Source organism: Anopheles merus, unplaced genomic scaffold, assembly GCF_017562075.2.
Source record: "Anopheles merus strain MAF unplaced genomic scaffold, AmerM5.1 LNR4000658, whole genome shotgun sequence".
In the NCBI taxonomy this organism is placed as follows: domain Eukaryota; kingdom Metazoa; phylum Arthropoda; class Insecta; order Diptera; family Culicidae; genus Anopheles; species Anopheles merus.
Genome location: NW_024428238.1, coordinates 7,720 through 17,500, shown reverse-complemented (window position 1 = coordinate 17,500; position 9,781 = coordinate 7,720).

The window sequence follows — 9,781 nt, the reverse complement described above, 5'->3', positions numbered from 1 at the left end:
GGACTAGGTAATGGGTACTGGTGAAGCTTGACTTAGGCTCCTTCCTTGTCAGACGAGTGACTTGACTTGGTCTGGAGACTAAGGCTTTACATTGGTGGACATGCATCGTGCTCCTAGCTTGTCAGACGAGTGACTTGACATGCTGTGGAGAAGGTTGCTTAACACTGATGAGCTTGTCGGCGTGCCTCCTTCTTGACTTGATTGTCTCGATGTGAGGACCGTGCGGACCACACCAGTGAGTCATATAAGTACACTCGTAGTAAGCTTTTGTTCACCTTGTCTGGTCTGTGTTGTGCTCGACCGCCTTCACAGACAATGGACTTGGTGGATACTGGTGAAGCTTGGTGCAGGCTCCTTCCTTGTCAGACGAGCGACTTGACTTGGTCTGGAGACTGTTCCTTTACATTAGTGGACATGTGTCGTGCTTCTTCCTTGTCAGACGAGTGACTTGACATAGGTTGGAGATGGACGCGTAACACTAATGAGCTTGTCGGCGTTCCTCCTTCTTGACTTGATTGTCTTGATGCGAGGAACGTGCAGACCACACCAGTAAGCTTACATGCTCTCGTTACAAGTTGTATATGTTGACCCGTTTGGGCCGGTTGCCTTGCGCATGATGATGTTGACCATGTTTGGTTAACGTGTCGTGTGTCGAGGTGGTCGGTCTTGGTAGTAGGATGTCTTGTGCATGGCGTGTTGACCTCGTCGGTCGATGTGTCGTGTACGAGATGACCTACTTGCCCGTCGGTTGTCCAAGTTGTATGATGTGTTGACTTAGTCGACGTGTCATGTGCTTGGATGATTGGCGTACGGGTCATGTATGGTGTACTTCCTTCGGTTGAAGGGATGTACTAGTACATACTTGTATTAATTGTTTATTTCACGATCTGGTCTTTTGATTGGATCGTGAAAAAACGCTAAGTCCAAGAATCCTGAACTCGAGAGGAAAGCGCTGATGGCAACCTTTTTGACAGGACGTCCCTAGAAAACGGCTTTTTCCTTTTCGGCATTAAGTGGCATGTTTAACGTGGCTAGAACATCAATTATCCTGCAAATGGCACTCAAGCTTGGCAAAAGTCTCGAAACACTCCTATCTTGACGCACCTGCAACCGCAACACGATGCAAAACAAATTGCACGAGCTACTGATACTTGTACCATGCACGGTACACGGTTCCGAAAATTACGCCTGAAAGTATGCAATTTGGTGCTACCCTAGGGAACTTGTATGGGGAAGCCTACCTACGCGTGTCGCACGTTGCAAGTTGCATGGTCGTCGATCAGAGGCATGCAAAAGCACCTATCTAGGGGAATTACTCTACGTTCTAGTAGCTAGTGCGATTTTCCGGTCCAGCACGGCAGTACGCCTGCATGCATACAATCCATGTACCAACCATGTACCTAGGCGTTGGTCAGTAGCTTTTGGCGCCACATGGAGGAAGTATTCGAGTTCAGATTTCTGGGACTTAGCGTATTTTTCAAAACTATTAATTTAAATTAAACTATTAATGGGTCTCAAGCTAGGCGTTGGTCAGTAGCTTTTGGCGCAACATGGAGGAAGTATTCGAGTTCAGATTTCTGGGACTTAGCGTATTTTTCAAAACTATTAATGGAAATTAAACTATAAATGGGTCTCAAGCTAGGCGTTGGTCAGTAGCTTTTGGCGCAACATGGAGGAAGTATTCGAGTTCAGATTTCTGGGACTTAGCGTATTTTTCAAAACTATTAATGGAAATTAAACTATAAATGGGTCTCAAGCTAGGCGTTGGTCAGTAGCTTTTGGCGCAACATGGAGGAAGTATTCGAGTTCAGATTTCTGGGACTTAGCGTATTTTTCAATCATATTAAACCGAATCAAACATAAAAATGATGAAACCTACACGACGTTCCTAGGTTATGGACGAAAACTGACGATTTAGTGCCGGTCAGGATAGCCGTGCACCAAAATTGTGTACCGATCAGGGAAAGTACAACACGGAGGGCGCAGCCCGAGCGTACGCGTTCATGGATGTCCATGTTGGTACAAGTTGCCGGTCAGGATAGCCGTGCACCAAAATTGTGTACCGATCAGGGAAAGTACAACACGGAGGGCGCAGCCCGAGCGTACGCGTTCATGGATGTCCATGTTGGTACAAGTTGCCGGTCAGGATAGCCGTGCACCAAAATTGTGTACCGATCAGGGAAAGTACACTACGTTCCTATGACTTGGGTGAAAAGTGTTGATAAAGTGCCGGATAGGATAGACGGTGGCTTATCGTACACATCACAAACAAAAACCCCTTAGTGAGCAGTAGCAAGTGTCGATGGAACAAAGCGAAGGCAATACAAACTGATCAAGTACAATAAAGAACGCTACGTACTAGGACTTCTGTCCAAGAATGGTGTCCGCGACGGGAGGGCAATGGTCGAGCAAGCAGGTTTCCCTAGTAAACCTTGTATGGTAAACATACCCAAGCGTGTCCGTATGCACGCAACGATAGTCACGAACGGGCACATACCTAGGGAAAGTACTCTACGTACTAGGACTTCTGTCCAAGAATGGTGTCCGCGACGGGAGGGCAATGGTCGAGCAAGCAGGTTTCCCTAGTAAACCTTGTATGGTAAACATACCCAAGCGTGTCCGTATGCACGCAACGATAGTCACGAACGGGCACATACCTAGGGAAAGTACTCTACGTACTAGGACTTCTGTCCAAGAATGGTGTCCGCGACGGGAGGGCAATGGTCGAGCAAGCAGGTTTCCCTAGTAAACCTTGTATGGTAAACATACCCAAGCGTGTCCGTATGCACGCAACGATAGTCACGAACGGGCACATACCTAGGGAAAGTACTCTACGTACTAGGACTTCTGTCCAAGAATGGTGTCCGCGACGGGAGGGCAATGGTCGAGCAAGCAGGTTTCCCTAGTAAACCTTGTATGGTAAACATACCCAAGCGTGTCCGTATGCACGCAACGATAGTCACGAACGGGCACATACCTAGGGAAAGTACTCTACGTACTAGGACTTCTGTCCAAGAATGGTGTCCGCGACGGGAGGGCAATGGTCGAGCAAGCAGGTTTCCCTAGTAAACCTTGTATGGTAAACATACCCAAGCGTGTCCGTATGCACGCAACGATAGTCACGAACGGGCACATACCTAGGGAAAGTACTCTACGTACTAGGACTTCTGTCCAAGAATGGTGTCCGCGACGGGAGGGCAATGGTCGAGCAAGCAGGTTTCCCTAGTAAACCTTGTATGGTAAACATACCCAAGCGTGTCCGTATGCACGCAACGATAGTCACGAACGGGCACATACCTAGGGAAAGTACTCTACGTACTAGGACTTCTGTCCAAGAATGGTGTCCGCGACGGGAGGGCAATGGTCGAGCAAGCAGGTTTCCCTAGTAAACCTTGTATGGTAAACATACCCAAGCGTGTCCGTATGCACGCAACGATAGTCACGAACGGGCACATACCTAGGGAAAGTACTCTACGTACTAGGACTTCTGTCCAAGAATGGTGTCCGCGACGGGAGGGCAATGGTCGAGCAAGCAGGTTTCCCTAGTAAACCTTGTATGGTAAACATACCCAAGCGTGTCCGTATGCACGCAACGATAGTCACGAACGGGCACATACCTAGGGAAAGTACTCTACGTACTAGGACTTCTGTCCAAGAATGGTGTCCGCGACGGGAGGGCAATGGTCGAGCAAGCAGGTTTCCCTAGTAAACCTTGTATGGTAAACATACCCAAGCGTGTCCGTATGCACGCAACGATAGTCACGAACGGGCACATACCTAGGGAAAGTACTCTACGTACTAGGACTTCTGTCCAAGAATGGTGTCCGCGACGGTCGGGGAAGCAGGTTACTTATCATGGCAAACAAGTTAAATAGCTACCTTAAGAGAACGAAAGTTACTGTGGATGGAACAAAACGTGTGCCTAGAATTCCTTCCTGGTTTCCCTAGTAAACCTTGTATGGTAAACATACCCAAGCGTGTCCGTATGCACGCAACGATAGTCACGAACGGGCACATACCTAGGGAAAGTACTCTACGTACTAGGACTTCTGTCCAAGAATGGTGTCCGCGACGGGAGGGCAATGGTCGAGCAAGCAGGTTTCCCTAGTAAACCTTGTATGGTAAACATACCCAAGCGTGTCCGTATGCACGCAACGATAGTCACGAACGGGCACATACCTAGGGAAAGTACTCTACGTACTAGGACTTCTGTCCAAGAATGGTGTCCGCGACGGGAGGGCAATGGTCGAGCAAGCAGGTTTCCCTAGTAAACCTTGTATGGTAAACATACCCAAGCGTGTCCGTATGCACGCAACGATAGTCACGAACGGGCACATACCTAGGGAAAGTACTCTACGTACTAGGACTTCTGTCCAAGAATGGTGTCCGCGACGGGAGGGCAATGGTCGAGCAAGCAGGTTTCCCTAGTAAACCTTGTATGGTAAACATACCCAAGCGTGTCCGTATGCACGCAACGATAGTCACGAACGGGCACATACCTAGGGAAAGTACTCTACGTACTAGGACTTCTGTCCAAGAATGGTGTCCGCGACGGGAGGGCAATGGTCGAGCAAGCAGGTTTCCCTAGTAAACCTTGTATGGTAAACATACCCAAGCGTGTCCGTATGCACGCAACGATAGTCACGAACGGGCACATACCTAGGGAAAGTACTCTACGTACTAGGACTTCTGTCCAAGAATGGTGTCCGCGACGGGAGGGCAATGGTCGAGCAAGCAGGTTTCCCTAGTAAACCTTGTATGGTAAACATACCCAAGCGTGTCCGTATGCACGCAACGATAGTCACGAACGGGCACATACCTAGGGAAAGTACTCTACGTACTAGGACTTCTGTCCAAGAATGGTGTCCGCGACGGTCGGGGAAGCAGGTTACTTATCATGGCAAACAAGTTAAATAGCTACCTTAAGAGAACGAAAGTTACTGTGGATGGAACAAAACGTGTGCCTAGAATTCCTTCCTGGTTTCCCTAGTAAACCTTGTATGGTAAACATACCCAAGCGTGTCCGTATGCACGCAACGATAGTCACGAACGGGCACATACCTAGGGAAAGTACTCTACGTACTAGGACTTCTGTCCAAGAATGGTGTCCGCGACGGGAGGGCAATGGTCGAGCAAGCAGGTTTCCCTAGTAAACCTTGTATGGTAAACATACCCAAGCGTGTCCGTATGCACGCAACGATAGTCACGAACGGGCACATACCTAGGGAAAGTACTCTACGTACTAGGACTTCTGTCCAAGAATGGTGTCCGCGACGGGAGGGCAATGGTCGAGCAAGCAGGTTTCCCTAGTAAACCTTGTATGGTAAACATACCCAAGCGTGTCCGTATGCACGCAACGATAGTCACGAACGGGCACATACCTAGGGAAAGTACTCTACGTACTAGGACTTCTGTCCAAGAATGGTGTCCGCGACGGGAGGGCAATGGTCGAGCAAGCAGGTTTCCCTAGTAAACCTTGTATGGTAAACATACCCAAGCGTGTCCGTATGCACGCAACGATAGTCACGAACGGGCACATACCTAGGGAAAGTACTCTACGTACTAGGACTTCTGTCCAAGAATGGTGTCCGCGACGGTCGGGGAAGCAGGTTGCTTATCATGGCAAACAAGTTAAATAGCTACCTTAAGAGAACGAAAGTTACTGTGGATGGAACAAAACGTGTGCCTAGAATTCCTTCCTGGTTTCCCTAGTAAACCTTGTATGGTAAACATACCCAAGCGTGTCCGTATGCACGCAACGATAGTCACGAACGGGCACATACCTAGGGAAAGTACTCTACGTACTAGGACTTCTGTCCAAGAATGGTGTCCGCGACGGGAGGGCAATGGTCGAGCAAGCAGGTTTCCCTAGTAAACCTTGTATGGTAAACATACCCAAGCGTGTCCGTATGCACGCAACGATAGTCACGAACGGGCACATACCTAGGGAAAGTACTCTACGTACTAGGACTTCTGTCCAAGAATGGTGTCCGCGACGGTCGGGGAAGCAGGTTACTTATCATGGCAAACAAGTTAAATAGCTACCTTAAGAGAACGAAAGTTACTGTGGATGGAACAAAACGTGTGCCTAGAATTCCTTCCTGGTTTCCCTAGTAAACCTTGTATGGTAAACATACCCAAGCGTGTCCGTATGCACGCAACGATAGTCACGAACGGGCACATACCTAGGGAAAGTACTCTACGTACTAGGACTTCTGTCCAAGAATGGTGTCCGCGACGGGAGGGCAATGGTCGAGCAAGCAGGTTTCCCTAGTAAACCTTGTATGGTAAACATACCCAAGCGTGTCCGTATGCACGCAACGATAGTCACGAACGGGCACATACCTAGGGAAAGTACTCTACGTACTAGGACTTCTGTCCAAGAATGGTGTCCGCGACGGGAGGGCAATGGTCGAGCAAGCAGGTTTCCCTAGTAAACCTTGTATGGTAAACATACCCAAGCGTGTCCGTATGCACGCAACGATAGTCACGAACGGGCACATACCTAGGGAAAGTACTCTACGTACTAGGACTTCTGTCCAAGAATGGTGTCCGCGACGGGAGGGCAATGGTCGAGCAAGCAGGTTTCCCTAGTAAACCTTGTATGGTAAACATACCCAAGCGTGTCCGTATGCACGCAACGATAGTCACGAACGGGCACATACCTAGGGAAAGTACTCTACGTACTAGGACTTCTGTCCAAGAATGGTGTCCGCGACGGGAGGGCAATGGTCGAGCAAGCAGGTTTCCCTAGTAAACCTTGTATGGTAAACATACCCAAGCGTGTCCGTATGCACGCAACGATAGTCACGAACGGGCACATACCTAGGGAAAGTACTCTACGTACTAGGACTTCTGTCCAAGAATGGTGTCCGCGACGGGAGGGCAATGGTCGAGCAAGCAGGTTTCCCTAGTAAACCTTGTATGGTAAACATACCCAAGCGTGTCCGTATGCACGCAACGATAGTCACGAACGGGCACATACCTAGGGAAAGTACTCTACGTACTAGGACTTCTGTCCAAGAATGGTGTCCGCGACGGGAGGGCAATGGTCGAGCAAGCAGGTTTCCCTAGTAAACCTTGTATGGTAAACATACCCAAGCGTGTCCGTATGCACGCAACGATAGTCACGAACGGGCACATACCTAGGGAAAGTACTCTACGTACTAGGACTTCTGTCCAAGAATGGTGTCCGCGACGGGAGGGCAATGGTCGAGCAAGCAGGTTTCCCTAGTAAACCTTGTATGGTAAACATACCCAAGCGTGTCCGTATGCACGCAACGATAGTCACGAACGGGCACATACCTAGGGAAAGTACTCTACGTACTAGGACTTCTGTCCAAGAATGGTGTCCGCGACGGGAGGGCAATGGTCGAGCAAGCAGGTTTCCCTAGTAAACCTTGTATGGTAAACATACCCAAGCGTGTCCGTATGCACGCAACGATAGTCACGAACGGGCACATACCTAGGGAAAGTACTCTACGTACTAGGACTTCTGTCCAAGAATGGTGTCCGCGACGGTCGGGGAAGCAGGTTACTTATCATGGCAAACAAGTTAAATAGCTACCTTAAGAGAACGAAAGTTACTGTGGATGGAACAAAACGTGTGCCTAGAATTCCTTCCTGGTTTCCCTAGTAAACCTTGTATGGTAAACATACCCAAGCGTGTCCGTATGCACGCAACGATAGTCACGAACGGGCACATACCTAGGGAAAGTACTCTACGTACTAGGACTTCTGTCCAAGAATGGTGTCCGCGACGGGAGGGCAATGGTCGAGCAAGCAGGTTTCCCTAGTAAACCTTGTATGGTAAACATACCCAAGCGTGTCCGTATGCACGCAACGATAGTCACGAACGGGCACATACCTAGGGAAAGTACTCTACGTACTAGGACTTCTGTCCAAGAATGGTGTCCGCGACGGTCGGGGAAGCAGGTTACTTATCATGGCAAACAAGTTAAATAGCTACCTTAAGAGAACGAAAGTTACTGTGGATGGAACAAAACGTGTGCCTAGAATTCCTTCCTGGTTTCCCTAGTAAACCTTGTATGGTAAACATACCCAAGCGTGTCCGTATGCACGCAACGATAGTCACGAACGGGCACATACCTAGGGAAAGTACTCTACGTACTAGGACTTCTGTCCAAGAATGGTGTCCGCGACGGGAGGGCAATGGTCGAGCAAGCAGGTTTCCCTAGTAAACCTTGTATGGTAAACATACCCAAGCGTGTCCGTATGCACGCAACGATAGTCACGAACGGGCACATACCTAGGGAAAGTACTCTACGTACTAGGACTTCTGTCCAAGAATGGTGTCCGCGACGGGAGGGCAATGGTCGAGCAAGCAGGTTTCCCTAGTAAACCTTGTATGGTAAACATACCCAAGCGTGTCCGTATGCACGCAACGATAGTCACGAACGGGCACATACCTAGGGAAAGTACTCTACGTACTAGGACTTCTGTCCAAGAATGGTGTCCGCGACGGGAGGGCAATGGTCGAGCAAGCAGGTTTCCCTAGTAAACCTTGTATGGTAAACATACCCAAGCGTGTCCGTATGCACGCAACGATAGTCACGAACGGGCACATACCTAGGGAAAGTACTCTACGTACTAGGACTTCTGTCCAAGAATGGTGTCCGCGACGGGAGGGCAATGGTCGAGCAAGCAGGTTTCCCTAGTAAACCTTGTATGGTAAACATACCCAAGCGTGTCCGTATGCACGCAACGATAGTCACGAACGGGCACATACCTAGGGAAAGTACTCTACGTACTAGGACTTCTGTCCAAGAATGGTGTCCGCGACGGGAGGGCAATGGTCGAGCAAGCAGGTTTCCCTAGTAAACCTTGTATGGTAAACATACCCAAGCGTGTCCGTATGCACGCAACGATAGTCACGAACGGGCACATACCTAGGGAAAGTACTCTACGTACTAGGACTTCTGTCCAAGAATGGTGTCCGCGACGGTCGGGGAAGCAGGTTACTTATCATGGCAAACAAGTTAAATAGCTACCTTAAGAGAACGAAAGTTACTGTGGATGGAACAAAACGTGTGCCTAGAATTCCTTCCTGGTTTCCCTAGTAAACCTTGTATGGTAAACATACCCAAGCGTGTCCGTATGCACGCAACGATAGTCACGAACGGGCACATACCTAGGGAAAGTACTCTACGTACTAGGACTTCTGTCCAAGAATGGTGTCCGCGACGGGAGGGCAATGGTCGAGCAAGCAGGTTTCCCTAGTAAACCTTGTATGGTAAACATACCCAAGCGTGTCCGTATGCACGCAACGATAGTCACGAACGGGCACATACCTAGGGAAAGTACTCTACGTACTAGGACTTCTGTCCAAGAATGGTGTCCGCGACGGGAGGGCAATGGTCGAGCAAGCAGGTTTCCCTAGTAAACCTTGTATGGTAAACATACCCAAGCGTGTCCGTATGCACGCAACGATAGTCACGAACGGGCACATACCTAGGGAAAGTACTCTACGTACTAGGACTTCTGTCCAAGAATGGTGTCCGCGACGGTCGGGGAATTGTGTGTTTGACTCAATTACCAAATCCTAGGAACATACATGTAGTGTATACAAACATTAACATTAACGCGTACGTTTGGGCTGCGCACTCCAAATGGTACACAAATAAGGGTGATTTTATGATCAGACGGACAAAAACAAAGGTGGAGAAGACAGTTTTCGGCACGATGTGCACAGAGCTCATTTCGTCGTCCCGGGCGAATGGAAAAACACAAAAATCGCGAGTTTCGCCCTCGGGCTACCGCC